The 26,566-nt window shown below is 42.3% G+C and overlaps 1 protein-coding gene across 5 annotated transcripts in view; it reads left to right on the forward strand.

The window, feature by feature from the left end:
• The window catches only part of SYT1 (synaptotagmin 1), a 783,192-nt gene that overhangs the window by 358,750 nt on the left and 397,876 nt on the right, over nucleotides 1-26,566 (forward strand). The gene's annotated exons all lie outside the window — the stretch shown is intronic.

The following is a 26,566-nucleotide window of genomic DNA, read 5'->3' on the forward strand; positions in this document are numbered from 1 at the left end:
AGTATTGGGTGCGCTCCCGCTATTTGCCGTATTCAATTAGAAAGGACGCGAAAACGGCACCCGGTGAAACTGAAACAGGCGAAAAGTCCTGTCAAAAATGGGGAACTCAGCCTGACACCCCCCAATGAAGCACTAACATTCATTCACTATAGATGCCCTCAATTAGCCCTAATGAAGGTATTTGGGGTACTTAAGTTGTGACAAGTGCTGCCAATTAGCGCATTAACACAAGTGGTGAAGAATAGCTTTAAGCAGTTTTTTTGGGTGAAAAGATCTACTTCCTGCAAATTTGGGGTACTCGAAAATGGGTGCTAGCATATTTTTAAGTTAGTAAAGTGAAGTTTTAAATGACGTAAAAAATCCACCTTCCGCAAGCACCTGCAATCGAAAAACACCTGCCCCATACTTGGGGACCCCCCAGAAGTCTATTTCGCTAGTTTTTAAGTTTGTCTCCCAACTTTGCAATTTTTTCGCCCCCAAAATGAAAGTACTTTTTGGTGGTGTTCTAAAGTCTTTTTAAAAATGTATTTGACACAGTTTATCTTTGGGGGACTGTAGCAATGGTGCAGGGGGGTTTCCCCAAGTTTGCACCCCAAAATGGCAATTCTGCACTTTTTTTCACTTGCTGTTCATAGGCGAAACTTTTCCGCTGATTACATTGCATTGACTTTTCGCGTACACAAAAAGTATTTGGAATTGAATACAGCTGAAACTTTCCATCTGGCAAAATTACGTCATCCGCGATACTTTTCTGCGGATTCGGACTTTTCGCTGGCAATTGAATACGGGCCTAAAGTAGAAAAAATATGTATATGTAACAGGCAAAGATATATATTACATGATAATACAAAGGGAGAACATTATAAGAACGCTTTCAAAATGATTTTTTTCATTTAATCCCTTAGGATGGACAGTGTCCAAATTATGAATGCACTTGGGCTCTTTTTTTAAAAACTGTTTAGCTCTGTCACCCCCACGTATTGAGGATGGCACATGATCTATTATTTTATACTTTAAAATGATCAGTTGATGGCTGGCTTGTTTAAAATGATGGGCCACTGGTCGGTCCACCTCACCCCTTTTGGTAGCTTTTATGGCAGAACAGTGCAATGCCACATGTTCTGTAAACATTCTTGTGGTTTGACCCACATAGGTAAAACCACAGGATTATGTACACCACAAATTTGTAGTACACATTGTACTTGTACATGTGGTAATACAGGAGGAGCACCTATAGCATCCCAGCTTCTTTGTGGTTGTATTAGGAGAATTCCTTTGTATCAGGAGCATGATGTCATTTTTGACCGAAATGTCCTTCAAGTTTCTGCCCTATTTGTAACTAACTAATAAAGTTAGAGTTAGTTGATGTAAACCTGGTCGTTTCTGATCACTTTTTTTAATGGGCCACAAAACCCTACTTGCATATGGTAATACAGTACTGAGCTAGCCAGGGTATACTCCACGAACAAAGGAATTATTTTCTCCATTGTAGATTTGAAATAACTTTTCAATAATTCTTCCCTTGGGATGGTTAAAATCTTGGCTTTTTTTCTAAAATCTCTAATTATAAACCACCACATCTATTTGATGTTCCACTAAGAAAGTATTGCTTGTAATGTGGGAAGCTCTGATAATTTGTGACCTTACTAAACCTCGTTTTAGAGCTGATGAATGGAAACAAAGTATTTCTGTCGGTGCTCTTAGAAAATACTGATGTCTGCATGAGATTATTTACAATTTTTATTGTTACATACAAATAGTATACACTTTCCATACTGTATTGAAAATAGAGTTTTATAGGGGAATCCATATGGTTGATGTTTTCAATAAGTTCCAATAGTTGATCCTCACTTACCTTCCAAACTAGGAGAAGGTCATCTATGTACCTTTTATAAAGGATGATATAATTACTTACCAATGGATCTGAGAAGAAAAACTGTTGTTCTTGAAAGAACATGTATATATTGGCCAGTGCTGGTGATATATTTGAACCCATTTCACATCCATTTCTTTGTTGATCAAAGGTACCATTAAAGAGGAAGTAGTTTCTCTTGAAGGTGAGTTCTAACAGGGTTAAAAAGAGTTCATGTTGTAATTTATCAGACCGGGTGTTCTTCAAAAATTATTTTATGGCCATTAATCCCCCTTGATGTGGGATAACCGTGTACATCAAGAGTGCATAAAATAGTATGCTCTGGCAGTTGAGGTAGGTCATTTAGCAGCAATAATAATCCCGTGGTGTCCTTTAAAAAAGTGTCTTGTTGCATGACTGATGGCTGAATGAGTCCATTCAAATACATAGATATGGGCTGATATAAAGTCCCTTTAGCCGAGATTATGGGCCAGCCCGGTGGTTTAGTCTTATGAATCTTTGGGACAGTAAAAAATAAGGGGACTTTTGGGTGGGACTTGGTTAGTGCCATAACTGTTTTAGGATCCATCAGGTGATCTTTATTCACTCATTGTAGGATCTCATCCAAATCCTTTTTATATTTGCAGGTTGCTGCGCAATTTTTCATATAACTCCAAATCTGATAATTGTTGTATATTTCCTCCTTGTAATCCCAGATGTTTTGGATTACAATCGCACCACCTTTGACTGCAAATTATTATGTTTGGATCATCAGATAGTTTACATAGAGCTTTTTGTCCATCCAGTGTTAAATTATGGTACAATATGATTTTAGCTCACTCAAAATGTTTTACCGAGTCATCCAATAATCGGGAAAACGTCTTTATAGATGAATTTTTGGAAGGACGATCAAGAGATGAGGTGGAGATGTTTTTGTAAAATATATGCTCTTCCTTGGGGTTCAGTCTAATTTCTGTGGGTTGGTATTGAAAATATTCTCAACCATCTGCGGTGTTGTTGGTATTTGACCACACCATTTACATTAAAAAATCATACAATCTCGGCACTCACTTTTCAAACTGTAATTCCTTCAATTTAGGAAACTTTATCTTACATTTTGAAAAGCAGAGTGCCCTAGAAACAGGGCACCACAGATTGTTGAGTGCCGTGGATTAAGCCTATTATTTAGATATTTTTTTGTGGTCACACTTTCTAGGGAACCCTGCTTTTTCAAATCTAAGCCAAACTTTGTCATCTTATTCCCAGGTGCTCATTAACTGATGTGGTTCTGTCTCTTTAAGCAAGGGCTACTATTCATGGAAGAAGCATAATTTGTATTTAAAATCTGTGCGACGGCTGGAGCCAGACGTGGCAGAGCAATGCTCATATTTTTGAGAGTCAGTGTAGGGAGTGACCAGATGGGAAAGACCATGACGTGGTTGCTCAACTCGACAAATTATTGCAATATTTTGGAAATAACATTCCCTGAATTTAAGGAATTACAATTTAAAAAGTAAGTGAGTGCCAAGATTGTATGATTTTATATATATAATAATATATAAAATATATTAGAATTATATATAATATATACCCCCTAACTCCCCATCAATGTCCTATTTTTTTAGGTTGAATTAGGATGTTCTGGACTAAGCTCCTATTTTGAGTCATGCTAGAATGACTGTCATGAATTATGCAGTGATAAATGACAATTTCAGATTGGCAGAAACACAATTTTTAAGCATTGAAAATAGACAGTGTTGACTGCTCTCTTGAGACATTTGTAATGCACAGTTAGAACCTTTACTTTTTCTCATTGAGTTGTAATGAACATAGTTTGAACCTGGAATAGGCCCAGAGCATACAATATTTGGCACTAAAATAAATAGATATCTGTGGACTATAAGAATTGTGAACCTGATATGAGAACATTTTGTTTGCATATGAGAACTTTGGTAGTGTTTTTTTTTCTTTTACTACATAAAATACAAAGCAATTCTAAAACTGAATGATGAGATGTAGCAAAGCCAATGTTATAACAGTAGTTCTCAAATTCTTTGGGAAGTTCTAATATACTGCATCCTAACATATGTCACAGCATTTAGTCATGTCAGAGGTTGTACCAAAATGTAATTAGAATGCATTTCTAGCCATTCTATTGGACACTCAGAGGACATCTGGTGGGCTTTATTGTAACAATAAGTAAATAAACACAAAAAGAGTAGTGCAGATGATTGGACTGAGGACTCCCAGAAACCCACAATAAGAGATTCCAAATGAGCAACATATGAAGTTAAAATACAGTTTATAAATTAATAAATATTTGTTAAAAACTTGATCCAAATACAAACACAGACAGTTAATTACGGAAATGGAGATACTAACTATAAAAACAGCTACACTTTTATTGCATAATTAGACAAGTGATACTAAGGAACATTGATAATCTTCTTTTGATGGAAAATGCCAAAGATTTCAAACTTCTGAGTATTGTTAATTGACTTGTTCCATAAACCCATTTTACTCCCAGTAGCAGAACATGTTATTTGACTTTACTTGACATTGTGGCCCTGATGTTGAGCTGGGAGCAAAGCAAAAAAGAGCAAGTAACTGCATCTTGATAACACCATCTTGCACTGCAAGTGGGGAAGATGTAAAATGTGCAAAGAGATTTAGATGTGAGAGGGCAATGCCCAAACTCAAATCTAAATTGCAGTGTAAAAACAATGCTGTCCAAAATGTGGATTACGTGTGTAAGCAGCCAGTATTTACCCTGCATGCAAAACAAAAATATATATATGTACTTCCTTTGCATTGCAGCATGGTTTGTTGCAAACACAAAGTTATTTGCTTTGTTTGCTTTTTATCCAACTCAGAATCAACCCCTTGATTTCCGAGCACGGGTTTAGGGAAAGTCAATCCCATTGATATACTGCCCATAAAGTTGTAGCCAACATAAATCAGAAAGAGTATGTGTCAGTAGTTAGAACATCTTACACCTTTGTGCGCATACTGCAATCTCTCACATTAGGGGATATGTATCAAAGCTTTGAAAGAGCGGAAAAGTGAATATATGGAGAAGCAACCAATCTAGACCATTATAGACTGTACTTGATAAATATTAACTAGAAGCTTTGATACATTTGCCCCTCTGAAACAAAAAGTCCAGCTGAGGTTAATTACAGATTTGTCACTAGATCCAGTCTATAAACATCAGTTCAGCTAAACAGGATAAATTACCTTGTCTGCTTTTGAGTTTCATTCTTGGGTGACCATCCCACAATCAGAAATCAAGATCTCACTGCTTCTTATGACAACAGAAACCCCCGTCTTCCTACAAAAAGCAGACATATTATCAGTGTTGCATTCAGGGGCGCATTGGGATGGAAAACCAGCCCGGGAAATTTTTGGAAGCAGCCCTAATGGGACGGGCTCAGTTGAGAGGACGGGGTATGGTGAGGGGACAAGATACTCCCTCCTTATGGGGCCTGATTCTAAATTGGATTCAGTTGCGACTACTACTAACCCCTTGCATGATGCACAGCGGTAAAAACAGCGATACACCAATACAGATGCAGTCAGGGGTGCCACAACATTTTTAGGTTTAGGGGGGGTTAGGGGCTAGGCACTAGGGGAAGGGTTAGGGTTTGGTACTGAGGGAAAATGGTTAGGTTTAGGGTGCGGGGAGGGGGAGGTTAGCTTTAGGAACCAGGAGCGGAGTCGGGATTTTGACTGCCGGGATCCCGGGTGGTGGCATTCCATATATATATCTATATATATATACACACACAAGTAAACACAAGTATATATACAAGTATACATATATATATATTGAGATAGATAGATATACATATATATATATATATATATATATATATAGCAAATGGATGAGTGGCACTCTAAATGTATATATGTATATAAATATATATATATATATATATTAACACATACATATATATACACATACATATATATATATATTTAAAAATATCATACAAACTGCAATTCCTCTAAATACAGGGAATGTTGGCTCCAAAATATTGCAATAATTTGTTAAGCTGGCCACCACTTCACGGTCACCCACATCCGGCCAGTCCCCACACCGACTCCCAGACAAACAATCTTGGTCTGCCATCTTGGGCTCATACATTTTAAACATGACTATGGGTCCAGGCTTAAAGAAGCAGGACCACACCCAGGGATATCAGTTAATAAGCACCTGGAAAAAGAAAAAAAAATTCTTACATTTGAAAAACAGGGTGCCCTAGCTGTAGATGGTGTGGTCACATGCCAAGGGCACAAAGTTGGTTGAGTGCTGTGGATTAAGCCTGTTGATTATTTAAATTTTGTGGTCACACTTGCTAGGGCACCCTGTTTTTCAAATGTAAGACAAACTTTTTTCTTTTTCCCAAATTATTGCAATATTTTGGAGCCAACATTCCCTGTATTTAAAGGAGTTGCAGTTTTGAAAACCAAGTGAGTGCCGAGTTTGTATGATATTTTTTATGTAGATGGTGTGGTCACATGCCAAGGGCACCCCAGATGGTTGAGTGCCGTGGATTAAGCCTGTCATTTATATATATATAGGTTACACAAAAAGATGGCCGCTGTCCGGGATAAGGAATTAATGAAATGTAGCTTACACTAGAGGCTAAAGTGATGCCTCATTTGCCATGTTACACAGTGTAACTAGTGCCGCACACAAGGTCTGCTGAGTGTCAGACGCACTGTGTTCAACATATCCACGCGGGGAGTTAGAACTCCCGCGCATGCGTGTACAATGCTTGTGGCCGCTAGTGCACACCTGGAATGGATAACGAATCTTATGAATGGGGGTATAAATACATGAACTATACTGCACTATTCCCATCACTTATTGTACTCCTGAAGAAGTCCCCAGAGACCCAGAGGGACGAAACGCGTTGAGCCGGAGATCTGAACCTCCTGTTACACCCCCAATACATTGGGACAAATAAGCTTATTGATTACTTTTATATGGCACGAGTCTTTTCTGTGTTTATAATTAAAGTGTATGTGTTTAAGAAGTTAATACACTATTGAAGGCTTGTTTTTTCTGTTTCTGTCTGGCATATATTCATGGTTGTGTGAAGTGGAGCAGAATGGAAACTCACAGGAAAAGATATTTTTTATGCTGACCCATAGAAAGAATATAACTTGTACGAGGCTTGTGTATCTAAATGGGTGCTGGTGCTTTTAAACACAGCTAATAAGAGCACGTGTGAAGTGTTACTCACATCATCATCTGGAGTTACTTATCACTTTTCAATCTGCATGAGATCACTGTTATATGCATATGCAACATTACTGTATTTATCAGGTTACACTATGTTTTTGTTTTTTATAGTTTTTTTTTCTCTGAGATAAAAAAACTACGTGGGACATTCACTGTGGAGACTGCTGTGGGACTTTAAAGACTGTATGAACACTTATTGTAAGATCCAATGCAAAGGTCTTACTCTAAGATCGAAACACTGAAGGCGCTGTCCTTCACTTTTCTAAACAATTTCTTCCTATGTTCTTTTGAGTAGATCATACTTAGGAGGGATTGGCAGCCACCTTATGAGGGAGTGTTATTGGGCTTTTGTTTTTGTTAATGTCTGCTATCTGAATTATTTTTGACTAATTGGCTTAGTGTACCACTTACACAATTTTTTTCACTTCGTATATATATAGATAGATAGATAGATATATAGCAAGTGGAACGGCAGGCCGACATATTTTTAGATATAATTAAACAGGTTACTTACTGACTGTCAGCGGTCACACTGTGTGACACATTCAGAATTTGCAGGCTGCTGCTGTGCCCGGCATTCTGTGTGCGCACAGGCTGCTTGTTGTAGCATCCAGCATGCACGTAGATAGTTATCCTGGATGGAGGCTGGCCGCAGAAAGACTGGAGGTAAAGCTGTCAGTGACAGGCTCCGCAAAGGATTATGGGAGGAGCTGCTGCGACTGGGCATGCACAGCAACTCCCCTGTCAGCCATTTTACTTTACGTACATTGTAGCAGCCTGTAACGCTGCACGATCGGAGCTGAGCCCCGATCGCAGCAGCCGGGCCACCAAGGCAGAGGGGTGAGGGAAGTGCGGCCGCCGGCCCCTAAAGGCAGCTAAGGGACCAGCCCAGCGGGAACCAGCCCAGCGTCCCGGCGGCCCAATCCGCCCCTGGTTGCATTTCATGTGATTAACAGGCTTTCTAAACTGTTTGTAACTACAAATATATTTCCTTAATCACATTCTGCACTACCCCATTAATTAAGCACATAGCAAATGTGCAGTTTCAGCATATAAAGATGTTTTAGAAGTTAATATCTAATTTGTTTATGAAATACATAATATTATTTTTAACTTTTAACACATAAGTGTAAAGGCTCCAGCACAATTAATCTACTTCAAGCAGTTTTAGAATTTTTACATTCTTGAAAGCTATTCTGTACATATCAGTAGATAGAGAACACTTTTCCGTCAAACTTAATTTGTCAGGTACCACGCCCATTTCTCCTCCCCCTGCCACTCCCCCTTTTCCGCCCCCTTTTGATATCGCTTCATATAAAATTTATATGGCTTAATATAAATTTTATGTGGCACGATATCTTTTTGATATCTTTTTGATAGGGTTTGATAAATAAATCTAAATCAAATGTATATAAATGCGATAGGTCTTGATATAAAATGTGTTCAATGCTTAAACAGACAGTATTGTTGTTAAACTTCGTGATAGCTATAAAAGTAAATACATCTTTATCTAACAGCCTGCCATACCTACGAACAAAAGAAACGGTGCGTCGCGCCGCGCCGCTAATCGAAAAAAGCTGATGAAAAAGGCGTATTACACGGTATTGAACCCCGGCAGTTATAGCGGCTTTGATAAGTATTATAAGGCCAATAAAGACGCATTTAAAAGAACGGAAATTAAAAAATGGATGCAAAAACAAGACACGTATACATTACATAAACCGGCTAGGAAATTCTATAAAAGGAACATGATCTGCGTATCCGATATAAATCAGCAATGGCAATGCGATTTGGTATCGCTGATAGACCTTGCGAAGTACAACGCTGGTTTTAAGTATATATTAACAGTTATCGATATATTCAGTAAGAGAGCCTGGGCCGTAAGCCTAACTTCTAAGAGCGCAGCAACCATCGCTAGCGCTTTTGAAAAAATATTTCAGCAGGGCTACGTGCCAAAGAAGCTGCAAACCAACCACGGTAAAGAGTTTCTAAACAAGATCCTAAAAAATCTGTTAGAAAAATACGATATACATCATTTTACAGCCAACAACGACGTAAAGGCGGCGGTTATAGAAAGATTCAACAGGACTTTAAAAACACGGATGTGGCGCTATTTCACAGCGCAGAATACCTACAGATATATAGATGTTTTACAGGACTTCATATTAGGGGTGTGCACCGGCCACTTTTCGTGTTTTGTGTTTTGGTTTTGGATCTGGATCTTTCTTCGTGTTTTGGATCTGGATTGGTTTTGCCAAAACCACCCTTCCGTGTTTTGGGTTCTGGGTTTTGTGTTTTGGATCTGGATTTTTTCTTAAAAAATAAAAAAAAATGCTAAAATCACATAAAATGGGCCTTTTTTTGTTCCTACGCTATTAATAACCCCAATAACATTAATTTCCACTCATTTCTACTCTATTCTGAACACCTCACACCTCACAATATTGTTTTTAGGCCAAAAGGTTGCACCGAGGTAGCTGGATGACTATGCTAAGCGACACAAGTGGGCGGCACAAACACGTGGCCCATCTAGGAGTGGCACTGCAGTGGCAGACAGGAAGCCAATCAGCATTATGGTGCCCATTTGCATGTAGCACGAACCCGGGAGATCCGTGCTACATGCATCTGTGTGATCGGCACAGAGCAATGACAGGTCCGTGAGACCCGTCTGTACTGCTGTGGTAAAAAAAAAAAAGAACCTGTGTAAAAAAAGAAAAAAATGGCGTGCACCCCCCCAGAAAAGAGCAACCAGCCCCGGGCATTAATAACCCAGTGCTGGGTGTGCTTAAATACAGGGGACAAACGACGTAGGGGTCCCCTGTACTTAAGCACAACCAGCACCGGGCTAGTCAGAACCAGCGCTGGTTGCCAAAATACGGGGGACAAATGACGTAGGGGTCCCCCGTATTCTGCGCAACCAGCTCTGGGCTCTGATCCGGTCCTGGTTCTGGAAATACAGGGGAAAAAAATTAGTAGGGTTCCCCTGTATGTTCCAGGACCAGGACTTTTTCTAGCAGGGGGCTGATGCCACAGCCAGGGGAGCCCTTTCACCGGGCCCCCCAGCCGCAGCATCAGCCCTGACCGCTAGTCAGCCCAGGCCAGGGATCCCTGGAGAGCTGGGGACCCCCCCCAATAAAGGGGTCACCCTCTCCAGGGCACCCCAGGCCCAGGCTGATAGCCCGGGGCTATCCCCGCCACCCCTGGTGGCGGTGGGTGGCGGGTTGATTGTGTGGTGTGGTGTAAATAAAGAATATCAAACATTGTCTTTACAAGTAGAACTGCAAGTCCCAGCTAGCCTGCCCCGCATGCTGGTACTTGGAGAACCACAAGTACCAGCATGCAGGGCATTAAGGGCCCACTAGTACCTGTAGTTCACCTGTAAAAAAAATGTTTAAAAAAACACAGGACAGCTGCGGCTGGGAGGCCCGGTGAAAGGGCTCCCCTGGCTGTGGCATCAGCCCCACGCTAGAAAAAGTCCAGTGCTGGTTCTGGAACATACAGGGGAACCCAACAAATTTGTTTCCCCTGTATTTCCAGAACCAGGACCGGATCAGAGCCCAGAGCTGGTTGCGCAGAATACGGGGGACCCCTACGTCGTTTGTCCCCCCGTATTTTGGCAACCAGCACTGGTTCTGACTAGCCCGGTGCTGGTTGTGCTTAAGTACAGGGGACCCCTACATCGTTTGTCCCCTGTATTTAAGCACACCCAGCACTGGGTCACTAATGCCCGGGGCTGGTTGCTCTTTTGGGGGGGGGGGGGGCACGCCATTTTTTTCTTTTTTTACACAGGTTTTTTTTCTTTTTTTTACCACAGCAGCACAGACGGGTCTCACGGACCCATCAGTGCTCTGTGTCAATGACACAGATGCAAGTAGCACGGATCTCCTGGTCCGTGCGTGCATCTGTGTCATTGAAATACACAGCAGCACAGACGGTTCTCACTGACCCATCTGTGCTCTGTGTCACTGTCAGTCATACAGATGCATGTAGCACGGATCTCACGAGTCCGTGCTACATGCAAATGAGCACCATAATGCTGATTGGCTGAGAGCCGTGACAGACGGCTCTGTCAGCCAATCAGCACTTTGCCCATTAAAGGCAAAGGCATTTTTTTTAAAATGGCCGCTCGAGGCAAAACCTCGAGATCCGACAGCAGATTTGTTCTCAGGGAACCGAACCCGCTCATCCCTACTTCATATACAGCTATAATAACACGTATCATAGAACGATTAAGTGTACGCCATGTGATGTGAACGCCTCTAATGCTTTGAGCATTTTTAAGATGACGTACGGCGAATACTTTAAAGCTAATAAAATACAGCCTCGATTAGCCATAGGTGAGCACGTACGCACCCACAGGCTATACGAGCGTGCAGTTTGATGGCCGCGATGGTCGAGACCATCGCGACCATCGAATTTGCGAGCCGGAGCCTGTGGTTGAGGTTTTCAACCGCAAGCTCCGGAGTGATTTTGGCTCTATCAGAGCCAAAATCACTCCCACTGACATCACTAGTGATGTCAGTGGGCCGGCTTCTGACGGGAGGCGTTCCCGTGGGAACGCCCCCGTCAGGGAGGCACGCCCCCGGCACACCTACCAAAGGGGGCGTGCTGTCAATCAACATTGACAGCACGCCCCCTTTGATCGGACACAACGAGCGAAGGACTTTCCTTCGCTCGTCGCGTCTGGCGCATGCGCACGACGGAGCTCCCTCCGTCGTGCGCATGCTCAGTCCAGAACATCGACCCACTTGCGAGCGGACAGCCGCTCGCGAGTGGGTCTGAATCAGGCCCCTAGGCCACTTTATACGTTGGCGGATCTGTATGGCGAAGTTATAACTGGCAGTTTTTACCCTGAAGAACTTCAAAGCATCCCCAAAAACTATAACAGAACTTACAAGGTGGAAAAGATTTTTAAAAATAAGATGGTCGGCGGTCGGAAATACGCGTTGGTCAAGTGGCGCGGTTACCCCGCAAAATTTAACAGCTGGGTCGCAGCGTCTGAGATAAAAGATATATAAAGCGCTTCACACTCTAAACAGGGTGAGAAATGGATGACAAGTCGTTCTAAATAACATTGCCCATTAATGCGTCGGCAGACACATTCCCGCAAAATCAGATTTCTAACTATACAACAAAATTTGCAAAACCGATACACTTAATCGGTGAATGGGAAGTTGCTCTTACAGAAATACAATACCTGCACACGTGGAATACAATCGATATACGCGATTGTTTGTGTTGAAAATAACAAGGTGGGATGAACTGAACACGGATGTCACAAGGGTGTGCATTAAACCCGGTTTTTATGAAACAATCGAGGCGCTGGTCGAAGCATTCAATGCTGAAATTGAGCATCATAAACTGGATGGAGGATTAAAATTATGGTACGATCACCTCGAACGCGCCGTATCCTTCGACAATAAGCCGATGTACCAGATCACAGCCGGTGTTAAGCTGACAAGAATACTGGGTTTACAACCTAAAATTAGGTTTTTAAAGCCATGCGCCGACATCAACGGGGGGCAATATACGTTGTACGTGTACACAGACATTATCGAACACCAGAGGGTCGGTGATAGTTATGTACCATTGCTACGGACTGTTGAAATTAAGGGGCGTAACAATGAAATGGACACAATTCGATACGAGAAGCCAGATTACGTACCTTTGTGCAAAGCGCATTTTGACACGATTACCGTAGAGATAAAGAACGACCAGAATGAGAACATAGCATTCAAGTTTGGGAAAGCGATCGTAAAACTACACTTTAGACGTCGCAAAAACGATTTTTATTAACGCGACGCACTGTTTCTTTTGTTCATAGGCATGGCTGGCTGTTAGATAAAGATGTATTTACTTTTATAGCTATCACGAAGTTTAACAACAATACTGTCTATTTAAGCATTGAACACATTTTATATCAAGACCTATCGCATTTATATACATTTGATTTAGATTTATTTATCAAACCCTATCAAAAAGATATTAAGCCATATAAATTTTATATGAAGCGATATCAAAAGGGGGCGGAAAAGGGAGAGTGGCAGGGGGAGGAGAAATGGGCGTGGTACCTGTCAAATTAAGTTTGACGAAAAGTGTTCTCTATCTACTCATATCTATTCAGAAGATTATACAATTAAATTCATTTAGTCATAGTACCACAGTCATGACAAGTAAGAACCTAATTCTACGTCCTCTGTCATATATAACAAACCCCTATGCATTTTAAAAATGCTACACTTTACGTACACATTAGATGTGTAAAGCCCATTGGGCTACGTACCAATTAGTGGATTTATTCCTTAATCATAGTAATAGTCCTGAACCAGAGGAGGGGATCAGTAGGAAGTGGTATAATTAGATGATTTTAAAGTGTCCACTCCAATGAAACAGGGATAGAACAGTCAGGAGATGATGAGTCCTATTCCTCAGGGTGCTCAGGAGGTAGAGCTGTAGAGAGAAGCACATGTCTTTGTGAGAACCTGTGGGCAGAGGTGCAAGCAGAGAGTTTTAAGTTCAAGTTGTTTGATGCTTACCCTAAACAAGTTCTAGGGAGTCTGTTCAAGGTTGACTAGTGTCCAAGTTTAAGTCAAAGTCTTGATTTTGTCTATTAGCTAGCTGGAATAATGCTGAGCATCGAGCTGACAGCTGCAATAGAGAGAAATATGTAGTCAAAATATAAACTAGGAAGCATTCTGAGTTGGAGACCAGAGAGAACCACACAGACACATTGAGTACATTTATAGGCATGCTGGAACATGTAGAGCCTCTATTGAATGAACCTTTATACTAGTGATTGAGAAGTGAAGGAACTTAAGCATAATAATAGAGCACAGGTACAGTACCACTAACCTGTGTGGAAGTCCATGTCTAAAAATAAAGGGACAATGGACACAAAAATAATGTTGAACCAGCTAGATCTAAGAAGCACATAGTTTATTTGCACCAATTAGGTATTCAAAAATAGGAGTTTTTTTTTATCAAGAGATGTCCTGACACCCATTTATTCTAACAACCATATAGCTACACCTGTGATGTTCAGCATTCAACCTAGCTTTCAGACTAACTGTACATGTGCAAGGACCACTTTTTAGTCTGTGAACCACAGTCCCATTGATGTAAAGAAACTGAGCTAATCAGGAGGAACCCTGAGCAAGGAGCAGGTGCATTTGTGACAAGCACTTACGTTACTCACACCTGTGGAGAAGAGACTATGGGGCCTATGTATCAAAGCTTGATGAGAGATAAAAATGTGAGATATAAATCACCAACCAATCAGCTTTTAACTTACATTTTATAGGCTGTGTTTGAAAAATGACAGTTAGGAGCTGATTGGTTAACACTCTTTCTCTCACAATTTTATCTCTCATCAAGCTCTGATACATAAGCCCCTGAAACTGTATTTCTTAAAACCCATAATATTGAGAGCTAACACAGAGGGTTCTTAGATGCTTTATGAATAAAAGCAAATTAGGCCACTTTCAAGATAAAAAAATGAACAAGAGAAATGTCTGCAATAAACTGTGAGGAGACATTGGGCCTGATTCAGAGCCGCTCGCAAAAAGCAAGCGCTTGCTCTGAATCAGGGTAGCCGCTTTGTTTTAAAAAACCTGGCCTCCTAGCCGCTCGCTAAGCTGTGGGTGACCTCCCACAGCTTTAGCGAGCGGCCAGGTGATGGTCACGATGGTCAAGACCATTGCAACCATCGGGCTTACCCTTGTGGTAGGGTCTCGTCTGCCGCAAGCCCCAGTAAGCTTCCGGTTCTAATAGAGCTGGAAGCTCACTACTGACATCACTCGTGATGTCAGTAGGGCCACCCAAAAATGGCAGGCGTTCCTTCAGGAATGCCTCCGTTTGTCCAGCCACTCCCCCACCCCACCTACAAAACGGAGCGAGCTGTCGATCAACATCGACAGCTGCCCCGTTTGTAGCGAGCCCCAGAGCGAGAGAATTTCTCTCTCGCTCCGGGGCTTGCGCACACGCATTGCGCACGCCGTGTGTGCGCAATGCCCCACCATCGACCCGCTTGCGAGCACATAGCGTTTGCGAGCGGGTCTGAATCACGCCCTTTATCAGCAAAGGGCAAAACTGCATATCTCCAGTTCATGACGTCTGTGCAACAATTCATAGTCTGAGACAATATGGATGAGTTACTAGATGAACTGACTTCAAAGTGCCAACCTGGGACAAAAGCAGTGATTTTCCTTCACGATGGATTATATGTGATATAAATGAAATCCTTCATGTAAATCTACATGGTGTCTCTGATTAATCAGGGGTTTCCATTGTTTTCCTAGTAACACACTATTTTAGCATGAAATGTGCTGCAGAATACATTCAGTATAAACAAGAACAATGATGTATAACACAGCATGTGCTTTATTAACTGTAGATCTATTACTCTTACATTCTGTCAGTGCTCAGTATTTAGAGATACACAATACCTTGAGTTATGGCGGCCTTGATAAAGAACTGCAGATTGTCTGCTGGAATATGTTGATATATGTGTTTGTGTGCTTACAGTCAGTTCCTGAGACAAATCCTTTTTAAGACGTACATGGCTTTTATTACACCAAACCAGGGCTGTAGCACAATGTTTATATGCTCTTCACTAAGAAAGCAGCCTTTGAAGACAGGACGTAAACACTATAGGAGTATTGATTTTGTCCTTTGGAGTTTCATAATCACTGTGTTTTGATAGATGAGGAATATTAGTAAGGAGGTAAGCCTAGCTGCAGTGTCATATACTGTAAGCATACCTTGCTTTGAAATAAATATATTTTCCCCCACAATTTCTATGTACAGTAAAGATGAGCAAAAATGTCAAAACTGGTTCATTAAATATTTGCCTCATTGTGCTTTTGGATACAAAATGTTACTGATGGAATGTCTAATATGTTACTAATAAAATGAATCATTATGCAGTGCTGACAGAATAATAGACACACAGACAAAATAGAGCTTGCAAGATATTGGTTATATTAATTTAAATAGTTCAATCTTTAAAAGCTCATGACCCATAGACTGAACTAATTGTTTTATTACTTAATTAAATACCAGACTAGTTCAGTCAAAAATCTTATCAAGTGGTTGGTATTGGCTCACTGAGGAATAGAAAACACTCCCACATATATACAGTGAAACATGTTTATAAAACATTGTAACCCTCAAGACAAACTTAATGTTATGTACATCAGTGAAATGGGTTGTATATTAACTACTTATTAAGCACTATAAAATATTGTAATATATTATGCGCACTATCATATTGTATCGGCATTCACTGGAAAAAGGGGGTGTTTCCTTCCCTTTACAGTAACCCTTGCCGGGACCACCACCGTTTAAGTTGTTGACAGGAATAATGTAGGTGAATGCGATGATGGCTCCCAATGTGCATGTCTGACTTGGAACAGACCATGCATGATTATTATGTAGACTAGGAAAGGGTCATTATCAGCCGGCTGCTCTGACCCACTGTGCTTTCCCTGCTTTGTCCTGCTCTGCTCCCCCCATTGTGTAAAACCCACTACCTGCTCTGAAATACATGCCTCTCCCACTCAGTCCTGCCTCCATCTGCTCTGTAATGTCCCGCAGGCCCCCCACACCCCATCCCAATGCCCCAGCTCAGTCCTGTTCAGGGGGGTCACTTTGTCCTGCTCTCATATTTAGCCTGTTCCCAGCGGTGCAGAGGCTAAGGTCTGTCTTATCTCCATAGCAGTGGGAGTCATTGTGGCTCATGCATGTGGAGACAGTGCAGCACTTAGTGTGAGTGGTGTCAGGTACAAGAGAAAGCAGCGCTCAGTGTGAGTGGTGTCAGGTACAAGATAAAGCAGTTCTTATTGTGAGTGTTGTCAGGTAGGAAGCAACACTCAGTTTGGGTGATGTCAGGTACAAGAGAAAGCAATCATCAGTGTTAGTGTTGGGTAAGAAGCAGTCAGTACGAGTGTTGTCAGGTAGGAAACAGTACTGTGTGTGAGTGGTGTCAGGTGCAAGAAAGAGCAGTGCTCAGTGGGAGTGTTGTCAGGTAGAAAGCAGTGCTCAATGTGACTGGTGTCAAGTACAAGATAAGGTAGCACTTTATGTAAGTGTTGTCAGTTAAGAAGCAGTGCTCATTGTGAGTGTTGTCAGGTAGGAAGCAGTGCTCAGTTTGGGTGTTTTGGGTGGTGTCAGGTACAAGAGAAGGCAGTGCTCAGTGTGAGTGTCATCAGGTAAGAAGTAGGGGTGTGCACCAGCCCCTTTTCGTGTTTTGTGTTTTGGTTTTGGATCTGGATCTTTCTTCGTGTTTTGGATCTGGATTGGTTTTGCCAAAACCACCCTTCCGTGTTTTGGGTTCTGGGTTCTGTGTTTTGGATCTGTATTTTTTTTTAAAAAAGCATAAAAACAGCTAAAATCACAGAATGTGTTGGTTTTTCTGCTCCTATGCTATTATTAACCTCAATAACCTTAATTTCCACTAATTTCCAGTCTATTCTGAACACCTCACACCTCACAATAGTGTTTTTATGTCCAAAAGGTTGCACCGAGGTAGCTGGATGACTATGCTAAGCGACACGAGTGGGCGGCACAAACACGTGACCCATCTAGGAGTGACACTGCAGTGGCAGACAGGATGGCAGTTTGAAAAACTAGGCCCCAAACTGTACATAATGCAAAGAAAAAAAAGAGGTGCAAGATGGAATTGTCCTTGGGCCCTCCCACCCACCCTTATGTTGTATAAACAGGACATGCACACTTTAACAAAGCAATCATTTCAGTGCCAGGGTCTGCCACACGACTGTGGCTGAATTGATTGGTTCGTTTGGGCCCCCACAAAACAAGCTGGCAATTAATCTGTCCCTGCACAAACTGGCTCTACGGAGGCAAGATGTCGTCCTCATCCTCCTCATCCACCGATTCCTCACCCTCTTCAGTGTTGTGTACATCTTCATCCTCACAGAGTATTAACTCATCCCCAATGGAATCCACCACCACAGGTCCCTCTGTACGTTCTGGAGGCTGGTCTCCCTGGAAGAGTTGATAATTCATTTTGATGAACATCATCTTCTCCACATTTTGTGGAAGCAACCTCCTACGCCTTTCGCTGACAAGGTTCCCGGCTGCACTAAACACTCTTTCGGAGTACACACTGGAGGGGGGGCAACTCAGGTAAAATCGAGCCAGTTTGTACAGGGGCCTCCAAATTGCCTCTTTTTCCTGCCAGTACAGGTATGGACTGTCTGACATGCCTACTTGGATGCTGTCACCGATGTAATCCTCCACCATTCTGTCAATGGTGACAGTATCATATGTAGTGACAGTAGACATGTCAGAAATTGTTGCCAGGTCCTTCAGTCCGGACCAGATGTCCAAACTTGGTCCTGCCTGCCCTGCATCACCGCCAGCGGGTTGCTTAGGATAGCTAAGTTTTTTCCTGGCAGCCCCAGTTGTGGGAGAAAATGAAGAAGGAGCTGTTGACGTGTCACGTTCCACTTCAGCTGACAGTGTGTTCACCAGCAGGTCTTTGCACCTCTGCAGGCTTGTGTCGGCCGGAAAGAGAGACACCACATATGCTTTAAACCTAGGATCGAGCATGGTGGCCAAAATGTAGTGGTCTGATTTCAACAGATTGACCACCCTGGAATCCTGGCAAAGCGAATGAAGGGCTTCATCCACAAGTCCCACATGCCGAGCGGAATCGCTCCATCTTAGCTCCTCCTTCACTTTCTCCAGCTGCTTCTGCAAAAGCCTGATGAGGGGAATGACCTCACTCAAGCTGGCAGTGTCTGAACTGACTTCACATGTGGCAAGTTCGAAGGGCTGGAGAACCTTGCACAACATGGAAATCATTCTCCACTGCGCTTGAGTCAGGTGCATACCCCCTCCTTTGCCTATGTCATAGGTGGATGTATAGGCTTGTATGGCCTTTTGCTGCTCCTCCATCCTCTGAAGCATATAGAGGGTTGAGTTCCACCGCGTCACAACCTCTTGCTTCAGGTGATGGCGGGGCAGGTTCAAGAGTGTTTGCTGGCACTCCAGTTTTCGGCACGCAGTTGCTGGATGGCGAAAGTGGCCAGAAATTTTTCGGGCCACCCACAGCGTCTCCTGCATGCCCCTGTCGCTTTTCAGAAAATTCTGCACCACCAAGTTTATTGTGTGAGCAAAACATGGGACATGCTGGAATTTGCCCAGATGTAATGCCTGCACAATATTGGTGGCGTTGTCAGATATCACAAATCCCCAGGAGAGTCTAAGTGGGGTAAGCCACTGGGTGATGATTTCACTCAGTTTCTCTAAGAGGTTGTCGGCGGTGTGCCTCTTACTGAAGCCGGTGATACACAGCATAGCCTGCCTTGAAACGAGCTGGCATTTCTGAGATGCTGCTACTGGTGACGCTGCTGCTGTTGCTGCGTAAGGTGATACATCTACCCAGTGGGCTGTCACAGTCATATAGTCCTTAGTCTGCCCTGTTCCACTTGTCCACATGTCCGTGGTTAAGTGGACATTGGGTACAACGGCATTTTTCAGGACACTGAGGACACTTTTTCTGACGTTTCTGTACAGTCTCGGTATCGCCTGCCTAGTGAAGTGGAATCTAGATGGGATTTGGAACCGGGGACACACTACCTCCATCAATTGTCTAAATCCCACTGCGCTAATGGCGGATACCGGACGCACGTCTAACACCAACATAGCAGTCAAGGCCTCAGTTATACGTTTTGCTTCAGGATGACTGCTGTCGTACTTCATCCTCCTTGCTAAGGACTGTTGGAGGGTCAATTGTTTAGTAAAAGTAGTGGTGTTCCTACTTCCTCTCTGGGATGATGAACGACTCCCGGCAGCAGCAACAGCAGCAGCGGCAGCAGGAGGCGTAGCAATGCAGGATCCTCCGGAGGAATCCCGGATAGGAGAGTCAGTCATGCCAGTGACATGGACTGCAGGACTACTTCCGATCCTGACTAAGGAGGAAATTGATGAGGAGGGAGTTGACGGTGTGGTTTGCAGGCACTTGGATACAACAGGACAACGGGATTTAGGTGTCCCTGGACTGCTTACGGTCTTAGCCAAAGTTTCTGAACTTGACAGTAACTTTTTATGAATGCGCTGCAGGTGCCGTATAAGGCAGGATGTTCCTAGGTGGTTAACGTCCCTACCCCTACTTATTTCACCTTTACATATGGTACATATGGCAAGACAGTTGTTGTCCGGATTTGGATAGAAATATTGCCAGACCAAAGAGGTGGAATGTTTGGTCTTCTGCCCAGGCATGACCGTGATGGGCTTTTTCATCCCACGGACAACAACTGTCTCCCCCGGAGCCTGATTTAAACAAACCACATCACCATCAGAATCCTCCTCGCCAACTTCCTCCTCAGCGCCAGCTACACCAGTATCCTCATTCTGTTGTACTTCAACAGTGACATCTTCAATTTGCATATCAGCAAGTGGACTGTGGGTGCTCCTTTCAGCACTTGCAGGGGGCGTGCAAATGGTGGAAAGAGCCACCTCTTCCCGTCCAGTGCTGGGAAGGTCAGGCATCGCAACCACCACCACACTTGGACTCTCCTTGGGGATTTGTGATATCTTCTTAGAACACACAGTTCTTCGCTGTGCTTTTGCCAGCTTAACTCTTTTGATTTTTTTAGTGGGAGGAGGGCTTCCATCGTCATGTGAAGCTGAACCACTAGTCATGAACATATGGAAAGACCTTAGCCATTCCTTGCCACTCCATGTCGTAAATGGCATATTGGCAAGTTTACGTTTCTCTTCAGATGATTTAAATGTTTTTTTCAAGGTCATTTTCCTGAACTTTGCCATTTGGGATTGTATGTGCCCTCTACTATGACATTGGGCATCGGCCTTGGCAGACGACGTTGATGGCAAGTTATCGTCTATGTCATGACTAGTGGCAGCAGCTTCAGCACTAGGAGGAAGTGGTTCTTGATCTTTCTCTATTTTATTTTTATTGGAGAGAGTTTGGTCCTCCATTTATGTTATATCGATTTGATATATACGTGCGGCTAAGGCGCACACAAACACAAAAAATATTTTTTTATTTTTGCTGGAGAGTAGTGCACTTTCTGGGTTACACCACCCTTTAAGAAATGAGCCAGCCGGCTCTTTACTTATGGGACACAGGCGCACGCTTGGCGCTGCTCCTTTGTTGTTGCACGTGTGGCTACTGCGCACACAATTCACAAACACAGAAAAAACATTTTTATTTGGTTTGGAGTGTACTTTGGGGGTTACAGCACCCTTTAACGGTCAAGCCAGCCGGCCCTTTACTTATGACACAGGCGCACGCTTGGCACTACTTTGTTGATGCACGTGCGGCTACTGCGCACACAATTCACAAACACAGAAAATATTTTTTTATTTGGTTTGGAGTGTACTTTGGGGGTTACAGCACCCTTTAACGGTCAAGCCAGCCGGCCCTTTACTTATGACACAGGCGCACGCTTGGCACTACTTTGTTGATGCACGTGCGGCTACTGCGCACACAATTCACAAACACAGAAAATATTTTTTTATTTGGTTTGGACTGGAGTGTAATTTGGGTGTTACAGCACCCTTTAACGGTCAAGCCAGCCGGCCCTTTACTTATGACACAGGCGCACGCTTGGCACTACTTTGTTGATGCACGTGCGGCTACTGCGCACACAATTCACAAACACAGAAAATATTTTTTTATTTGGTTTGGACTGGAGTGTAATTTGGGTGTTACAGCACCCTTTAACGGTCAAGCCAGCAAGCCCTTTACTTATGACACAGGCGCACGCTTGGCACTACTTTGTTGATGCACATGCGGCTACTGCGCACACAATTCACAAACACAGAAAATATTTTTTTATTTGGTTTGGAGTGTACTTTGGGGGTTACAGCACCCTTTAACGGTCAAGCCAGCCGGCCCTTTACTTATGACACAGGCGCACGCTTGGCACTACTTTGTTGATGCACGTGCGGCTACTGCGCACACAATTCACAAACACAGAAAATATTTTTTTATTTGGTTTGGAGTGTACTTTGGGGGTTACAGCACCCTTTAACGGTCAAGCCAGCCGGCCCTTTACTTATGACACAGGCGCACGCTTGGCACTACTTTGTTGATGCACGTGCGGCTACTGCGCACACAATTCACAAACACAGAAAATATTTTTTTATTTGGTTTGGAGTGTACTTTGGGGGTTACAGCACCCTTTAACGGTCAAGCCAGCCGGCCCTTTACTTATGACACAGGCGCACGCTTGGCACTACTTTGTTGATGCACGTGCGGCTACTGCGCACACAATTCACAAACACAGAAAATATTTTTTTATTTGGTTTGGACTGGAGTGTACTTTGGGTGTTACAGCACCCTTTAACGGTCAAGCCAGCCGGTCCTTTACTTATGACACAGGCGCACGCTTGGCACTACTTTGTTGATGCACGTGCGGCTACTGCGCACACAATTCACAAACACAGAAAATATGTTTTTTTTAGCACTTGGGGGGAGCACCCCTGATGGACAGAGCACCCCCTGGACAACACTACAGCACCCCTTTAGGACTGGGACACTGCACAGGACTTTGGAGTGGACACAGCCCCTATGGACAACTGACTGCACAACACAGTCCAGCCAACCCCTATGGACTTTGAAGTAGTGGACACAGCCCCTATTAACAACAGCAGCACAGCACAACACAGCCAGCCCCTATGGACTTTGAAGTAGTGGACACAGCCCCTATGGACAACAGCAGCACAGCACAACACAGCCAGCCCCTATGGACTTTGGAGGAGTGGACACAGCCCCTATGGACAACAGCAGCACAGTACAACACAGCCAGCCCCTATGGACTTTGGAGGAGTGGACACAGCCCCTATGGACAACAGCAGCACAGCACAACACAGCCAGCCCCTATGGACTTTGGAGGAGTGGTGCACAACGCAGCACAGCACAGCACAGCACAACACTACTCTGCACTACACTACACTACACAGCCCAGCCAGCCCTAACTCCCACCCTCCCTCTTCACTGTCCACAGCCGAGTGAGAAAATGGCGCCGACGCGAGTACCTTATATAGGATCCAAAACCCACGAGACCCGGAAGGCGGGATGATGACGTTTTGCCTCGATTTCAGATCCGAGTCAGGCGGGAAAAGTCGAGCCTGACTCGGATTGGCCTCGGATCGGGGAGGCTCCGGGGGGTTCGGATTTCAGAAATCCGAACCCGCTCACCCATAGTAAGAAGCAGTACTCATTGTGAGTAATGTCAGATACAAGATAAAGCAATTGTAAGTGTTAGCGTTGTGTAAGAAGCAGCGCTCAGTACGAGTGTTGTCAGGTAGGAAGCAGAGCTCTGTGTGAGTGTTACCAGGTACAAGAGAAAGCAGCACTCAGTGGGAGTTGTCAGGTAGGAAGCAGCGCTCAGTGTTTACAGGTACAAAAGAAATTTGGATCAGTGTGATTGGTGTCAGGTCCAGTAGTGATCACTGCTCAGTATGAATGGTGCCAGGTCACAGTAATTATGCAACTTTTTAATCAACATTATGTACTATATTTTATTTATATTCTAGTACTAATGATTAGATCATATTGATCTATTTTCTGTATATAAAACAAAATATACAGTCCTGAATTTATCTTAATTGTCAACAGAATGACCACTGTATGCCTATGAGGTACTTTAGACTTTATGCTGCCTAATAAATATGTAAGTTGGCCAATACTACAATCACATACTGTAGAGCCAGGAGGGAATTTATGCATCTTGCTCTACAGAGAGCAGTTACAATAATTTTCTCAGAGAATGTAAACTCATGAACAATGTTAATGTTTGTTTGTTGTGAACACAGATTATTAGTCTAGGGGGTAAATTTACTAAAATTAGAGATAGGTCGATATGACCATCTCAAGTGATTTATTCATTTTTTTCCTGCTTGCAAATTTACTAAAGTTAAAGTAGGGTGAGTTAGAGAGAGATTTCTCTCATCTCACTCGGAAAATTCGGGTGAGATAGCAATCTCGAATCAAATCACCATCAGGCCAAATCAGAAGTACTTTTCACCTAAAACATACATCTCTCAAATTTACCAAGAATCGGGATGACATGCTTGGGTGAGATAGGAGCAAACTCTCTGTCAAAATCACTTTTCAAACTCTCAACCCCCTGAGCTGCGAGATGGTCAGAAACATACACAAATCATTGTGATTTGTGTATGTTTCTTTATGAAAACGATTAAAATAGGGTTATTTTTTTTTTTTTTTTAAATGACGTGAGGTCCCCCCCAAAACACTAACCAGCACCTTGAGAGTGTCAGAAACACTACGCAAGGCTAGGAATTGCAGAGGTCTATCTTCAGCTTTAACCCAGATAAAATCTCGTAAGGGGAACTATTACATATAGAGGATTTTATAATCACTGATGGTTTAGATGGTGGTGAGGACAACCAATCTTTCAATTGATCTAGAAGGCAGGCATACTGATAAAGTTCAAGGTTAGGAGCTGCTAGGCCACCTCTGGATTTAGATCTACTTAGTCGGGTTCTAGCTATACGAGGCCGTTTACCTTTCCAGATATATGAAGAGAGGACTGAATAAAATTTGTTCAAAAGATTGGCTGGTACTAAAAAAGGAATAGCTCTAAATAAATAGAGACGTTTAGGTAATAGCATCATTTTTACGGTTGAGAGGCTTCCCAAGCAAGAAATTTCATAATTTACCCACATCTTAGTAAGGGCAGAAATTTGCTCTAATAGGGGCTGATAGTTACGGCATATAGCATCTTGAAGTTTTAAAGGGATTTTAATTCCCAAATATGTAAGACTTGAGGGTTGCCAAGCATAAGGATATTGACTCTTAAGTAGACATAAATTAGGTTGCACAATGTTATATGTCAGTGCTTCCATTTTAGAAGTATTTAATTTGTAATACGAGGCTGCAGAATAATCTTGAAGAATAATATGGAGGACTGGTAGCGAAGTGTCTGGTTTCGTGACAAACAAGACATGTCTCCACATATTTAGAGAATGTTGGATTCCCTTTTATTTGTTTATTTATATCCCACCATGACTGGTATGTATCGTTAAATATTATATTTGTCAAAAATTGCCTTGGAAGCATTTTCCTTGGAGTATGTAACAAAGCACTCAATGCATATGGCTCTACCATTTCCTGTTCTATTTTAAGAGCCATATACTCTGCCTTATCTAGCAACCAATCTATTATGTATCTGAAATGGATCGCCTTAGTAAAAGCCATAATATCAGCTATTGCCAAGCCTCCTTCTTGTTTTTTATTTTTAGCTTAGTCATAGATATACGTGCTCTCTTCCCTCTCCACAAAAACTCTGAAAATATTTTTGTACAAGTCTTTACATCCGCCTTTGTCTTCTTTATCGAGAGCATTTGTATAACGTATGGCAATTTAGGGAAAATTATTGTTTTTATCACAGTTGCTCTGCCTATCAATGATAACGGCATTTCTTTCCAGTTTTCCAATTCATTTTTTATTTATTAATTACATTCCCATAATTTGCTTTATAAATCTTGTTTATTGGATATGTAATATATATACCTAGGTATTTTATTTTGTTTGATATTACCTGAAATGGAGTTATGCATTTTAATATTTTAGGCGTCATTGGGATTGAATTCAATGGAAGTAGTTCTGATTTTATTGTGTTAATCTTAAATCCTGTAAAACTACCAAATTTATTTATTTAATTTAGCACTGCTGGAATAGATCTACTTGGGTTTGCTATAAATATAATCATATCGTCCGCAAACATAACTAATTTAAGCTCTGTTTTGTTAATTCATATTCCTTGAAATTCTCTATTATTCTGAATGGCTACCGCTAATGGTTCAATTACCATTGCGAACAGTAATGTGACATCGGGCATCCTTGTCATGTCCCTCTTCCAATTTGGATCTCTTCAGACATGTACCCATTGCATATAATCCTAGAAGTTGCATTTTTATATAATGTGGCCAGTATATTCACAAATTGTTCTGGAAACCTGAACTTCCTCAAAGCTGTATATAAATGATCCCAAGCTATTACATCAAAGGCTTTTCGGCATCCAATGATAATATATATTGGGGTTCTTTTACTCCTTTTTCTTGTATATGCTGACCCACTGTTAATACTTTCCTTACATTACTAACCAAATGCCTACCTCGAATAAACCCTGTCTGATCCTCTTCTACTAATTTTGGGAGTATTATCTTCATCCTTTCTGCTAATATTTTAGTTACTATTTTGTAATCCGAGTTTAACAGGGATATAGGTCGATATGAGTCTGTCATTTCTAAGTTTTTACCAGGTTTTGGGATAATTCTGATGGTAACATCACTAAAATATTTTGGTATAATCCCCTGTACAATTATTATATTAAAAACTCCTACTAATAAATCTATGATTTTATTATTTAACAGTTTGTAATACTCCCCTGGTAGTCCACCTGGCCCTGGCACTTTCTCTGCCTTCAGACTTGATATAATATTTA

The sequence above is a fragment of the Taudactylus pleione genome, unplaced genomic scaffold (genome assembly GCF_031769625.1).
Source record: "Taudactylus pleione unplaced genomic scaffold, aTauple2 ptg000207l, whole genome shotgun sequence".
Taxonomy (NCBI): domain Eukaryota; kingdom Metazoa; phylum Chordata; class Amphibia; order Anura; family Myobatrachidae; genus Taudactylus; species Taudactylus pleione.